We start from the raw sequence: 15,465 nt of genomic DNA, 5'->3' as shown, positions 1-15,465 counted from the left end.
TCCGTGTGACGGGCTCGGCCCCCCCCCGCCCTGCTTTTCTCCTCCTTCCCCAACCACCCCCCCGGTGTGGTGGTACGCCTAAGCCCGGCCGGCGGCGGTGGCGGCGGCGGCGGGCGCGCCGTGATGGATGGCTGGCTGGCTGGCTGGCTGGGAGCGGGTTTGAGTGACAGCGCTTACCTGGGTGCCAATCTTCGTCACACTGACAAGCGGCTGCAGCAATCGGGACCCGCACCGCCGCGACACGCGTCACCGCGCACACACGCACCCGGCCAATCGCCGGCCGCGCCGCCCGAGACGACACCACGCCGCGCATCACGCCTCATCAATATTCACCGTGGGGGGCGGGGCACGCGCCGGCGTAGGGAGGTGGTGCGCGGAAGCCCCGCCCCGCCGCCACGGCGAGGGGGCGGAGCTTCCGCGCACCACCTCCCTACGCCGGAGCCTCCCGGCTCGCGCTCATGAATATGGACGAAGGGGGCGGGGAAGCCCGAGCGGGCCCGGCCGCGCCCCTCCCCTGGGTCAGAGGCGGGGGTGAAACCACGTCCTCGGGGCCGGGGGGGAAGATACCAAGTGGCTCCGCCACCGGTCGATTCCCGCCTGCCCCTTCCTCAGACAAGGCCCGCGGGGGGGGGTGGGGGGAGTTGCCCCAGAACTGGGGCGGGAGGGCGGGAACTTCTTCTCAGCGCTGTGCGTGGTGCAAACTGCCTGGGGAAACTGCTGGGCAGATCCTTTGCCGTGCTGTGACCCCAAACCTCCTCCCGCCTTCCTCCAAGCTCCTGTCCCACTGCAGGCTCTGCGTGAGAGGGGTCCTTGCACTGCAACCATCATGTCCCCAGGACATCAGGATCCTGCCCTGAGGTCCTACCATGACCAGAAATAAAGGTGCTGGGAACGGATGTCTTGTCTTTTACTGAAACTCCGCTTCTGTTCTCCACTTGGAAAGAAAACAGCACTATCGCAGCTCTTCCCTCCTGTTCTACCACCGTTAAACATGCAGTGTTTCATAGAATCATAGAATGGTTTGGGTTGGAAGGGACCTTGAAGATCATCTAGTTCCAACCCCCCTGCCACAGGCAGGGACACCTTTCCACTAGACCAGGTTGCTCAAAGCCCCATCCAACCTGGCCTTGAACACTGCCAGGGAGGGGGCAGCCACAGCTTCTCTGGGCAACCTGTTCCAGTGTCTCACCACCCTCACAGTCAATAATTTCCTCCTAATATCTAATCTAAATCTACCCTCTTTCAGTTTAAAACCGTTACTCCTCGTGCTGTCACTACATGCCCCTGGAAAAAGTCCCTCTCCAGCTTTCCTGTAGGCCCCCTTCAGGTACTGGAAGGCTGCTATAAGGTCTCCCCAGAGCCTTCTCTTCTTCAGGCTGAACAACCCCAACTCTCTCAGCCTGTCTTCACAGGAGAGGTGCTCCAGCCCTCTGATCATCTTCGTGGCCCTCCTCTGGACTCACTCCAACAGCTCCATGTCCTTCTTATGTTGGGGTCCCCACAGCTGGACACAATACTCCAGGTGGGGTCTCATGAGAGCAGAGTAGAGGAGCAGAATCACCTCCCTCGACCTGCTGGCCACAAAACTGTTCTGGCCACTGCTGTTTCCCTAAACTGTTCTTAAATAAGGAGCAGGAGAACCAGGCAAATGCGGTTCCTGATAGATGCGTGCCTTGTGGCTTAGCCCTTTTGCTGTTGGGATATTTAAAAAGTTTCTGTCTTGTAGACTCTCTGCTGTGCAAAGGGGCTTGAATGTACACCTCACAGTCGGGTCACTGAGATGATCTCTCATCTCTACCTTGCTCCTCATTCTTAAGACACATGAAAGATCATCTGAGTGACCTCTCCCTCTGAGGGCAAAAGTTATCAAGGGGGTAAGAAGCTGATACATACAGAGCAAATTTCGTCTTAGGAAGCTCAGCTCAAAACCAAAACAGGTTTGGTTTCAGGTTTTGTAGTTCCTCCACAGAACAGCAGCTGGGAATCTACTTGATTATCCTGTACCCCAGTAAGCTGGGAATGCCCTACATTTTTTCAAGGTCCGTGACACTCTTGTGTTGGTTTAACTGTAGCAAGCCGCCTAGTTTGGTTTTTTTTGGGCCAGGCCACTTAAAAGAAGATCTGGCTAATAGACTGGTAATAGAAATGGCTACTTAAACGTTCTGGCAAGCCAGGTCTGCCTTCAGTCCTCTGAGCATAACTCCTGTGTCAAAATTTTGCTCAGCCAACACAGTTGCTCTTGGTCTTCGGGAATCTAGTCGCTCTGTGCACACTGCCACCATTTGTCCACTAACAAAACCGTCGTTTCATCCCCTTGCTAGACCACTTGGAGCCTTTACAGGAGTTCGTTTTTGAGCCATTTTTCCCCGTACAGTCAGAACCACGTGGATGTCAGGCTTGTGAACAGAGAAAGAACTTGTACACTGAGCAAAGAGAGTGGGAAAGAAAATGAACTATGCTAATCCAGAGTGCTCAGATGTGTGAATCAGGTCTCAAATTTCATGTGAATGACTTATTTAAACAAGATTTAAAAAAAATACAACTCTCAGTTTGTCTTACTCACAAGAGCCTCTTTCTCTATTTCTGTTCTTGTGCTGTGTAACACCACCTCTAATAGAGTTCCTGTGGTGAGGCTGGCTTCTTCTACCACAAGTTTCGTCTCTCATTATCCCTGACACATTCATCAGTGACACATTCACTAAATAGTGCTTAAAATTAACTGGTTCCCGTGTCCAGACCTGCCTCTTCTTCAAAATTGATTCTCCTTGCAAACCCTTTGTTCTCCTTCTGCCTTGCCTGCACTTCTTTGGATAGGAGTTCACCAATTTCTTCTGAGAAAGTACAGATCAAATTCAAACTAATTTAGTTTCTGTTTAATCTCTTCTCCCAGTGATCTTCAAAGACTTTCTTGATGCCTTTCCCAGCTTGAATTTTCCTTTCTCCTCCTGCTTGCCTTTGCTTTTCCTTTCCTTCCTGCCTGCCACTTGCTCTTCCCCAGCTCCCCCCTCACACACAACAGGTGTAGAAATTCCTCATCTGCTGTCTTCCCCTCACCCCAGTAATCCCACCTCTTAGTCTCCTTTGTAATTAAGGTTACTCCATCCTTTACTCTCCTCAGCCTCTTATGCTTTTCTTGGTATCAATAAATATTCTGACTACCTTGATCTTAAAGCACGTGACTCCCCAAACACCAGAATTAAGAAAGCCTGGTTCCCCACACATTTGTGCCTCATGTTTTGTTAACTTTAGGGTCTAAGGTACAAGCTTTGACTGAAATCTCTTCCAAAGTTGTGGTGTACATAAGGTCTCTCTTTAGTCAGTGGATGCTGTTGCCTGAAAGCTCCCACTGCAGACTTTCCATCATTTAGGGAGTACATGATACAACTTCCCTGCTCCACAACTCATTTTCATGAAAGTTACAGGAACTAAAATATTCTGACAGCTTTAATCCTATCTCCTACGGTGCTGGAGTAAGTTGCTAGGTTCAAATGTTATTAAGCGACATGGATACACCCCCAAATATACCTGTACCTAGATGATATAACCCTATAAACCTCGTTCCCATAAGAAAGTAACCTAAAAATCCCCTGTGATCTAACTTATGTCTTCCAGCTGCCCAGCTCTAAGCTCACTGAATGCACTGTTCCCAACTAGTGTTGAGAGCTCCCTGCTTTTCTTTTTGTCTTCAGTTCTCTCTGATACTGCCCCTGCAGTCTCAAAAGCTAAGCTTAATTTTTAAAATCTCACAGCTGAAATGACTCCAGGACATGAAGATTTAAGAAAAGGACTAAAAATTACAAGGGTTTTGAGAGAAGCCTGAAACATTTGGAAAATAGAAGGAACTGGGAGGAGAGGAGCAGCAGGGGAAAAGAACGAAGTAACTGAGACAAGTGATTCAAAGGCAAACAAAAAAAACCCAAACAAACAAAAAGGGAAAGGATAGGTACCCTTTTTTTTCTTTCTTTCTTTCTAATTGTCCAAAAAAAACTGTGTTGCCCCTCATCAGTTCTGCAAAAGGACAAGGGTTCGATACACAGCACGGAAGACAGTAATCATGACGAAATTCTCCATACTACACATTTTATAAGGATTATTACACAACTGATGTAGTTTTATGCTATGAACTTCCATTGGTATGGGTGTACTCACTTAAATGCAATGGTGAGAGTGCTGCTTTTTTTTTTCCTAAAAAAGCAAAAGCTACATGCCAGGGTGAATGCCATTTTAATATTTTATAATTGCAAATTACAAGTAGTAAAAATGAGGTTCTGTAATATTTAGGCTCACAACTGCAAATAACAGAATACACAGATTCTCAAACTTCTGTTACTTTCTTCACATCATATGTATTAAATACACTCACTAAGTACAGCTCATTACTTAAAGCATGCACAAATATGTTTGTAGGGTCAGGACCTTACTTGGTTACTGAGAACAGTGCCGGATATATAAGAGCATTCCTCACAGTTGGACCAAATATTTGCAAACACTAAGCTATGAAGGCCCCATCTCACCAAATGAGGAAAGCACTCTCCCAGATCTATTCTCTGAAACACACTTTCAGTTGCAATTTAGTGATATCAGGATTGCGTAAATGTATTGGAGGGCAAAACTGGATCCTACGTACAGTTGCTAGACGAATTAGGCTTACTCTGACATCCTTTAGTAATTTCCAAGTTCTAAATATTACAACTGTGTGCATAATATAACATTCATACGCATTTAACCTATTCAGAAAAAGGAGACTTCTTATGGCTCTTGATTGTGTACTTTGCAACTCTTTCATAATTAAGCTTTCAAAGGAAACATTTACATAGAGCTGAAGGGATGGGTTTCCATGCTGGTGGCAGTAATCTGTACTCATAACTTATTGAATAAAGACTGAAATTGCAGTGATAAGACTGGAATAATCTAAACAGAGCAGGGTTTTCCCCAGATTTCCATAAAAACAGGTGAGTTTTTCAGTGCTGACCTCTTAACAATGGAAGGCCACTGCAGCAAACCAGTTTCTTCTTTCATCACTCCAAGGGAAAAAAGTATGTAATAAGACATGTCAACGACTTTTAGATGTCCTCTGGCTCTTTGGAGAGCACTCCAAAAAGCAACCTCTGCAAGCCCTGTTTGCAGGCACAGCACATTCACATCTGCAGCCACAACTTTACGTGGTATAGGAGGAGCCTGGGAAAAATGTGTGACTTATTTTATAATGGATATGGCTTTTAAGATTTTAAAGCTGAAATTAATGAGTTAACTCAGCCTAAATAAATGTCGAGCTTTGCTTGAACTAGATCATGGAGATCTGTGTAACTCCCTCTGGAGAAATTAAGAGCTCATGTCCCACAGCAGGATTTGGGCTCGGACCAAGAGCTGGCACTGCAGTGCAGTACTACTTGCAAGGAGTTTCTATATGGGGATCAAGATGCCATCTTTTTGCTGAACTATTATTGTCCTGTGTTTTTCCATCATCTTCTCTGTTCAGTAGAAAAACCAACATACTTAAAGCCTCCTTCAAAAAAGGAAAAATTATAAATGTCTTATTAGACATTTCTCCTCTTGTTAAATTGAATTTGAATTTCCAAAGCTGTACATTAGCTGAATCACTGGCTGCATACTACTCACTCCATCTGTTTATATGGTTGAGTCACTGCATTACCAGTGACTTAACACATTACTTGGAAAGAATTTGAGGTGAGCTGGAGGATAAAACCCCAAAGCTCTATAAGATAATGTTCCCTTCTGTATGTTCTGTAGTACCATACTCTACATCGCTCGCTTTCTGCTATCAGAGATGTTGATTTGAACAAACTGCTGTTCAGGAAAAAGAGCTTATCATAAAAGTACAGCTTCCACTTAAAAGCTGAAGACTGAGCTCTGATGTAGAAATCTACTGTCACCTCCTCACACGCAATGCCTTGCCCTGGGAACTGCGCAAGGAGTTCCATGATGATGGAACAAATATCTTTCACAAACTAATGTATCTTTTTTCCACTTGAGATACTATAAACAGATTACCTTCAGAGGGCAAACTGTCTGCTTTTAATGATACCAAAAGTTGAGAGTATCTTGTTGTTTGACTGCAAAGTTTATTCAAAAATGTGTTATACTTAGAAAGACATTTTCATTTACCTCATTGTGGAAGGGCGAGGAGGGGCAAAAAACAGGGCAGAGGGGCAGAAAAGCAGAGTCAGAAGGACAGAGGTGGAATTGCTAATGCACATCTTGATTTTTATTTTATGAAAAACATAAGAAGATAATATTTTGTATGAATCCCACCATGGAGGACTATGAATGCATTCATGTTATTCGGGGAGTTGAGAAGCAGAAAGTGAAACTGACTGAAATAAAAGAAAACCAGTGAGACTAGTTTTACCTTCCAGACCAGGGGCTACATCCAACTCTCGCAGAAGTCAGTGGAACAATTCCCACTGGCTTAAGCGGGAGCTGGATTCGGCAAAGTGAAATGCCTAAAAAATAACCAGGAAGCATTAATGAGAGGTTCTCAAACAGTGGTCTACAGAGCACTTTCTTCAGTCCGTAGAGACCTCTCTCTCTTCTCCATTACTCATTTACTTCCAGCTGCTTTTATGGGTTTCTGCATTTTGGAGCCTAGAAGAACTGAGAGGTGTTGGTAACAGGGAATGAGAATGGCCAGCCAGCCAGCCTGCTCCCGACACTGTTTTGCAAATGGAAGAGGAAAGAATTCAACTGCTGAGCAAACAGAGAAAAAATAAAGAAGTGACTATCTGAAGGAGTAGAAGGCCATTAGGCCGAGAGGATTAGGTGGCCTTCAGCAAGTATTAGGTGCTTTGCTGCCTAATGCAACTGTCTAGCCAGGCACCTGAACTCCTAGCACAAAGCAAAAGAAAAGCTGAGCTCCACACAGACGTCTGCACTGAGCTAAAAGCAAATAGGAAATGCCAAGGGCAGAAGCATTCCACAAACATTCCCCTTCTCTTCTCTGCCAAGCTGGGATTTGTGGAAACTACTATACACACCCACCCCTGGGCTGAAAGCAGACAAGCCTGTCTCTGATGGTCCACACTGCAGTTCTTACACCAAGTCCTCCAGGCCCACATCCACACTGCCATTCCAGATGTGATACACGTTCCTACCACCACATTTAGCTGAAGCCCTTCCTCTTTGGAGCAGTCAGGCATCTGGACCAGGCTTTGGACCAGCTGATGGTTGGTGTTTGGGGTAGCATTCCCATTAACATTTTCAGGCTCTTCCTCAACATGAAGGGCTGTTGTCATCTGAGTACAAGGCTAACACATGCACACATGACCGCCTGGATGGACCTAGCTGGCACCTAGTTCTTAAATGCAGGACAGTCCTTCCTTCCACATGTACATGTGGGTCAAACTACCTTGAGTCCAACAGTGACCAGTAGTAAGTGCTTAGTGAAAGAGTGTAAGAAATATGAAAATAACTGGGTCAGCCTTCCTCTGGTGTATCTCAGGAGCTCCTGGGGCTGACAGTTTAGCACCTTTCTGAATCAGAAGTTGCAGTCAGACCATCATATTCAATGGCCACTGGCAGACTTCTCCTCCATTAATTCCTCTATTCCCTTTTTTGAACCCATTTACAGATTGCAATTCTAAAATGTCCTTTTGCCCACCAGTGAGTCTCTCCTGGAGTTAGACTACCGAAGTCAGCCTTTCCTCACAAGAAAGAGGAGATACAGGAGACTTTCTGGACATTTTTCCTAAGATTTATCAATGAGAAAACATTCTATGAAAGAAAGGATATGTCAACAGCTTGCAGAGCAATAACGTACAGAGATCCCTGTGCTGGCTTTGCATGAAACAGCTTTGGATCTGGAAGCAGCAGAAGTAATACCAACCTCATGCTGTGCCTAGGTTAGTTGGTGGGCTGAGAGGCAAGGCCAATTAGCTTGAGACTGAGCACTGTGCTAGCAAGGCCATACTGCTTCTGGGATCCAAGCTTGTATCCCTGCCAAGGTCTGCTCCTTCCTCCGAGAAAGACTGGCCCATTCAGACCTGGGTTGGGGATCTGCAGCACAGAGATGCATTGTGCCCCACCGGCACATCCCGAGAGGTGTGCTCCCAAATCTTTGCAATGCCTGAGGGTACAGACCCACCTCCCCCCATGGACCATCTAACCTGGAAGCTGCGGGGCAGTGACTTTTCAGCTCTTTTCAGTTTGCAACATCCTGTTTATTTTCCAGAGCGTACGCAGATTCCCAGGGAGAGACTTAAGCCTCCTCCCATAGAAGGGGTGCATGAAATCCCACAGATCTGCAGACCACATGCCTCATGCCATTGCTACAGGGCCTCCTGGGACAGGAGCTGCACCCATCCATTACTGAGATTCCTCCTCATCGGACACAGTATTTATTGACCAGTGCAGACAATGATGGAATGATGCTCTGTATAATTATTTAAGCACATCTGATCCAGAACCAGATCAGAAATTAAATTTGCCCTGTATCATGTCCTGATTGCTCTTATGCCCCATGTCCAAGCCAAGTCACATCCTGCATCCATCAGAAAGCCCCATACTTCACACGATGCTCTTAGGAAGGAGCTGAAGTGCAGCCCCTGAGGCAGGGTGAATGCTTGGTGTGCCCAACAGTGCACTGCTGTCAAACACTACTTCCCACTGATGGGACCTTGATAAAGTTCTCCAGCAGACCTTGGTCTGCTGACCAAGACTTGTCCAGACTGAACGAGTAACCCTGGTTTAGTGAGCAGCACACTTACCGGGGAGAGGGGAGATCTAGGTCCCAGCTCACAGCCCCAACAAACAGCCAACTCAGTCATGCTGGCTGGCTTTTTTTCTCTTATCCAAGGAATTTTGAGCCCCTGAGAAGCGAGCTATTAGCAACTCATTCCCTTTTACTCATGTAAGGCATAGGTCATATCAGTAAGGGTTGAAATTTTTGTTTTTTAAATCTAGTAAGTGAAGTTCTTGTAGACTGCATCTATTTTCTAATAAGATGTATATTTTGGTAGTTTTACTTTCAAAAATATGGCATTGAACAGGGTCAGAAAGAACACACTGGAATCAGCAGAGGCCTTTCAAAAAGTGCCAGAAACAATACTGCTTATGGCTTTGTAACTGTTCATAGAAAGCAAGAGTCAGCATTGCAGTCCATTTCATAACTAACCCATACACTCCATAAGTAGTTTAAAGCATCAGAAAAGGCAGCGATGAAATCCACTCTTCATTAAGAGGTGACTCTTGTTATGCTCCCTCACCATTTCAGAGATTTACAGTTCAGCTGTCTCTAGGGTTTGCTTCCCTCAGTCCTACTTTCTGAGTATTATCACCTAACCCTGTCAAAACTGTGCTTTCGTTTTGCACTGCCTTCTCCAATTCTTTTCTAAAAGTGATCATGCTTCTGCTTTTCCAGTTGCACAGGAATCAAAAAGCTGTGTCAAACCCAGCATGTTTATCTCAGTATGAGATCACATGTATAAAATGTGTGCCTATTATTTCGGATGTCAATCTTCATGCTTTTCTTTATTTCAACAAGACCTAGGAAAACAATCACAAAACATGCAGGGGATTTTTCTTCTTCCTCAGTACTATCTCAGAGTACTGTACGCATCCATAGGATGATGGCATTCCTCTGACTGCTAAGCAAGTGTGTTCCCTGACTGCACATAGGCAGCAAGTATCTGAGCTCCCATGCTGCACAGTTTGTGCGGCAGACTGCGTTTGCACAGTGAGATTCAATTCTGTCTGCTTGTAGAGACTGTAGCTTGCTTTTTTTTTTTAAAACTCAGGAGCAAATTTTTACATTATCAAAGGTTTGGTGTTTTGTGTTTTTTCCCCAGTTAGTATAACATAAGCTGCATGTAGCCAGAATCTGTGGTGACTATAAATTCCAGCTGCTCCCCTAGTAGACTGTGTAGTGGTAGGATGCTACTGATATAGTTAAACATGAAAAAAATTAAAGCTTTCAGAACCCCCATTTTCCTGTCGTACCTAGACCCAGCCTTGCCCCTTTCTCATAGTCCAGTTCAGTTTTGTATCACCACCTCCACTGCTGACAATACTTTTTTCAATGGGAATATCACAGCCGCAGCCAGTGCCAGAATCTCTTGGCAAACGAGCTGCTTTGTGAGTCAGAGCCTAATGCCATTACAAGGTCTGCAACAGCTGCAGCAGTCATACATCTGCAAGTCATTTGAACATTTTATGATGAATAAAAACTATCCATTACATAGACCTATACATTATATATTAACCCTAATACTTATTCAGTTACACTAACAATAACCTTTTCCCTCTGCATGCTGTAAACTTCTTTGGCTACAGCATGTGTTAACAGAGATACTTAGAGCTCCGGTGTACATATTACCCAACTTATTCTACCTATTTAAACACGAAATGGGATGATGGAGAGAAAGAAAGAAAGTGAATGTGAAGCTATAAAAATTCATACCATGCATAAGGAAACCATTTTTATATAATTGCATGAGACTGCATACAGTCACACAAATAGAGAGGATACAAAGCAATGAGAAATGCAGAGGAAGAATGAAAACATGGACTCAAAATATATAGTTGAGAGATTTGATTATGATATGCACAGATCTCAAACCCATCCAGATGTCCCCAGCTGGCTACCTGATCCTCAACACCATAGCCAAGATTTGAAATCTAAAAAGTCAGAATACTGAAGATGGGGTAGCAGGACTTATGGAAAAAGAAACGGGAGTTGCGAGTAGTTAAAAACCTTTAAAATAATAAGGATAATGAAGAAACATAAATGTGGTTTCTTGAAGGAAATATATACACAGCCGCAAATTATGAAGTCAGCCCTTCAGGACATTACATTCCTCATGCAAGTTGCTGAGCCCGCTTAACATAAATAGGTGTAAAATAAACTCACCGGCTTAGTGACTTCAAGGATAGAGTCCCATATGTGATTCCCTACCAGTGAGTCTTCTACATATGTATACTTTTACAACAGTAAATGTGACATACCTCCCTATGAGTTTCACCATAAGAGTTTTAAAGAGACAAGGCGAAAGTCTGGCATGACAGAAATCTATCATAAGTTTTCCATGAGATTTCATCCAGACCCAGAATTTTACTAGCAACCCATATGCATGTAAATACTATTTCATGTTCACTCGTTATCTATCAATCATTCACAAACTCTTTTTGGATTCTCAGAAATATATCTCTATTACTTCCCATTCACTTTTACTCTGTATTTCATGTATCAGTTTAGTGCTCTTCATAATTTCAGTATCACTTTGGAAGCAGAATGTCAATTAACTTGCACTTCCACACCGAGTTAAATGTCTGGATTAGTAAGCTACAAAATTGTGCAGGTTTTAAATAAGAAGCAGCTATTAGAATAGTCTTACAGTTAGAGAAGTGACTTTTAGGAAATGTTTTCTTGAACTGATCAGCTTCCTCTGTGTGTCAGAGGCCAAACTGTTTATTTTACTGGCAGTCCATCTTTATTGCTTGTGCCGGCTTTAGTATTTCCATTCAAACAATCCACATATTAAAAATGAAAAAGAAAATCTTAATAAGGTCCTAATAAGGTTACAAACTTCAAATTCAAAAGGCATCCAGCAGAGACCTTTCTTTTAAGGGTCAGAAAAGCATTACATTTCAGGGCTGAAAAACCACTTTGCCACTGACGAACGGGATGCTTTACTCGACACGGCCGAATCCCCGTGGTCAATTTGTGCAGCACCTACCTTCCGCTTTAAAAAAGGGGAAAATCCTGGCCCTTCTGATTGCAAAGATAACTTACCAAGCATGACGTGACGCAATGATGTCTTTCTAAGTCAGCAGCCAGCCAGCTGTCTCTTTGCTGCTGCTCCTACTTTTCCCATGCTCCGGCAAAGCGGAGCTGAGCAGCCAGGCCAGTTGCACAGCCACTGTCGAGTCAAAGGGCAAGAGCGAAGCTTAGAATAAACACGTTATTTTCACTCGCTTGCTTGAAGTACTGCCAAATCTCTTAACATTAGCGCACATAAATCGGTGAGAATCATGAAGCCCGAGGCCCGAGCAGCTGGAATCTTGTAGTTGTTACCTGAAATCTTAGCGTCCAAAAAAATAGCTTCCCCATTCCTCTAGGCTATGTGGAAAACCTCAAAAAACACAATCATAAAAGTACGACTAACATCAAGGAAAAGAACTCCCAATTATTTCTTTCTTTATTTCTCTTTTTTTTATAGTCATCTCAAATTTGCAGGGGTGGAGAGGGGGAATGAGGTGTCTTTCTTGAGGTTTTCAAACAGGCTGGTTTGCCAAGACTGCACAGAGGAAAGCACTCATTGATTCTAGAGGTAAATCCTAAAGTTATTCAGAGGAAGACTATGAAGATAAGCAGCTCAGGGTTCAGCAGTAAACAATTGTACAGCAGGAGCTAAGCAGCTGGAGGAAGGGTAGACTGGTCGATTTTTCTCTGCCCAATGGCAACCTTCAAGAGGCAGGAGTGGGGTAAGAGTAGTAATGTTCCTCCCCTGGACAACAGCTTTGAAACGGTTCTTCAGCAAGGACTTGAGAGAAAAAGCTCCTTCTCCATATCCAGCTGCCAAAAGAAAAGGAGCTGAAAAATACCGAATCCTTATGGCTAATGGGAGGGTGATATAAAAGATGGAGTCCATTGACCAGCATCCAGAGACAACAACCTGGTATGAATTCCAGCACCATTCCACTTCCCAGCAGCTGGATTTCTCACTGGGGTGGATTGCTGGTTTTGGACACCTCCCCATTTTTTCCTGTCTGTTAACAGTCTTCCACTAGTAAGTATTTGGAACAGTTGTAAAGCTTTTTTTTGTATCTAAACAGCCTTGCCATTGCCTCAATGCAATTTCAAAATTGCTGGCATTTCCGTGCAGACTATCTGAAGCGTATTTTTGTCATGCTGTTAATAAGTGTTGCATCTCCTGGGAGAACCTCAGCTAGCTCAGAGTTTCTAAACAGTGTGCACGCTTGACACAGAAGATGTAAGAAAAAAATCTTTCCCATTTTTTACTAGTTTTTGTTCTGAGTTGCTCGCTAAATAGATGTGATGTACAAAGAGAAAGTTGGGAGCACTAACTCCTCATGTATACAGTGAGGATGAGAACCCAAGAAATGATGTGACTTGCCAGCGGTTACACAGGCAGCCAGGGGTCTCACAAATGATCCAGAGCCAGTCCAATACCTGAGTCATAAGGACCATCCTTGCTCTCAGTTCCTACATTATCCTTCTGTTTTCTATATTCTGAATTTCTTTCCAGTTTCCCTCATATTTCTCCCAGTTCTCAAACAATAGAATATAGCTCTCTTTTAGGGATACCACAGGAGAATTCAGGAAACATCAATACAGTTTAGAATGGCCTAGTCTGGCATGATTTTAAACTAAATTAAGCATAGGAGATGCTTTTTGGAGGAGGAGTGCATGAAAATGAGAAATGAAAGCATGAAGGGATGGTTCTTTCAAGTCCCTTTCCAAGCCTCCAGGGAAAAGTAACTATTGCCCCCTTCTTTGATACAAGACATTAGCATTTGCCTAGTACGAGCTGTGTTGTGGCTTGCATGTTCCCTCTCCGGTGCTAGTTAGATGCTGTCACAGATTTTAGAAACCAAGTGTATCTATCTCCAGTGTGCAAACAGCCAGACGGAATACCAAGATCACCTCATAACCATGGAGAGGGGCAAGACAGAAACAGAAAACGAATCAAAAACTCAACCAACAAAAAAAGAAAGCATAAATATTCTTAATTAGCTCACTTTTTACACTACTGGATGTTAACTACTTTAGGAACTATCTATCTAGACTTGATAAAACACTTACTTAGATTTGGAAAGGGATACTGCCATTTGAACGACATGTCAGACTGGAGAAACAAAGACAACTACTGCTAAGAATTTTAGGCATTAATTTTAACTAAGACACATAGCATGGGTTCTGTGAGTATTAGATGTTAACATGCATATAGGCTGCATTCTGTGAGGCTACAGATTTACACAACCATATCCCTGTTAATCTATTTTGCAGTTAAAAGTTTGTTGAGATCACAGGGGAGCCCAGAAGAAATTCTGAGAGCCGACCCACGGACTCCATACACTGACCCAAAGTTTGTGGGATACTTTATTATAGCGAACACACATGCTTAAACTTATGTCCCTAACTATGCATTAACACAGTCTTTTCTATCCCAAAGCTGCCGCATACCCTAAGACTTTCAGAGGTGGGTATGAATTTCCAAAGGTAATTAAATGCGTGTAGGCAAAAAAAATAAGGAAGCTAAAATATATGTGCAGGTAGTATTGCGTGTGATATCATCCTGAGATGAACACTAAGGATAATATGTAAGCACAAAAACCATAGAATTATAGAAAAGATAAGTATTTCTAATTCCATGAAACAGAACCATGAGAGGACAAGGATGATCTGGAAACTTGACAGGATATTTTGTTTAGAGTCCTAAGAGTTTAACTAAAATCATCCAGAGTTGAGAGGAGTTATTTTCAAAGGACAAAATTAAAACAAATAAACAAAGAAAGCCACATTACAAGAACACCACGATTGTAAAGTCAATCACTCAAACATTCAAAGCACCTGTACCAGAGTGTCTGTGTTACCCTCATTGTGTTAGCTCCTTTTGTCTAACTCTGTATGCAAACAACAGCATACAATACAGAATAGCATAGGCAGGTTATAAATCACAGGCGGACAGCAAATACTGGGGCCAAGAACGATTCCAAGACTTTTTTGTGTTTTTACAGCAGGACACAGTGGGGACCTGAACCTGCGTGCTCCGCACTACTGTCTCTGTGTAGCATCCTGAGAAACAGGCATTTCCCAGGTCTGCTCCCATTCACTGGGGAAGATTCCACACTAAAAATTAGGAAAATTAACATAAGCCCCTTCTGGCTGTTAGACCTTGAAGCATAAGCTATGTGGAGGAAGAGAGTCAGGGACCACTTAGGCAACTTGCATTGCTACAGAACAGAGTAGGATGTGTGGAGAGTGCACTGTGACCTCAGAAAGATGCAAATGGGCCCGGAGTATGTCGCACAAGATGAGCCTGAAGGAATGGAGGTTATCTATCTGGTCTGAAGGAGAGAATAAGGAGGAACTTACTACTACCTTCAACTACCTCCTTGGAGGGTACAGAAAAGACAAAGCCAGGCTTGTCAGAGGCGTGTAGTAAGGATCAGTGTCTGAAAACCAAAAATCCCAACTAGATAACAGGTAAAGATTTTACTTGCTTTTTTTTGTTTGTTTTTTAAATCATAAGGGTGTTCAAATGCTGGAGAAGGTGACCAGAGAGACTGTAGGATCTCCATCCTTGAATATATTCCAAACTCAATGGGACAAGGTCCAGGACAACCTGATCCAATTGCACCTGCTCCAGAGCAGAGGACTGATCATCTCAAGACTTCCCTTCCAACCTCAGTTCGCACGATTTTAATGTTACAATGCTACAGGATACTGTGAGCATGCTTTCTGCTCACTCACTGCACAACAGTCAT

At 43.8% G+C, this 15,465-nt stretch overlaps 1 protein-coding gene across 1 annotated transcript in view; it reads right to left on the bottom strand.

The window, feature by feature from the left end:
* PKNOX1 (PBX/knotted 1 homeobox 1) overlaps window positions 1-272 on the bottom strand; it is a 49,477-nt gene extending 49,205 nt beyond the window's left edge. Inside the window, exon 1 of the mRNA XM_068425288.1 lies at window positions 178-272. The gene's annotated coding sequence lies outside the window, so the exon portion shown is untranslated. The remainder of the gene's footprint in view (window positions 1-177) is intronic.
* Between the last annotated feature and the right edge of the window lie 15,193 nt (window positions 273-15,465).

Source organism: Nyctibius grandis, chromosome 2, assembly GCF_013368605.1.
Source record: "Nyctibius grandis isolate bNycGra1 chromosome 2, bNycGra1.pri, whole genome shotgun sequence".
NCBI lineage: Eukaryota > Metazoa > Chordata > Aves > Nyctibiiformes > Nyctibiidae > Nyctibius > Nyctibius grandis.
The sequence above is the reverse complement of the archived record's forward strand: the minus strand, read 5'-3'. Positions and strand labels throughout refer to the sequence as shown.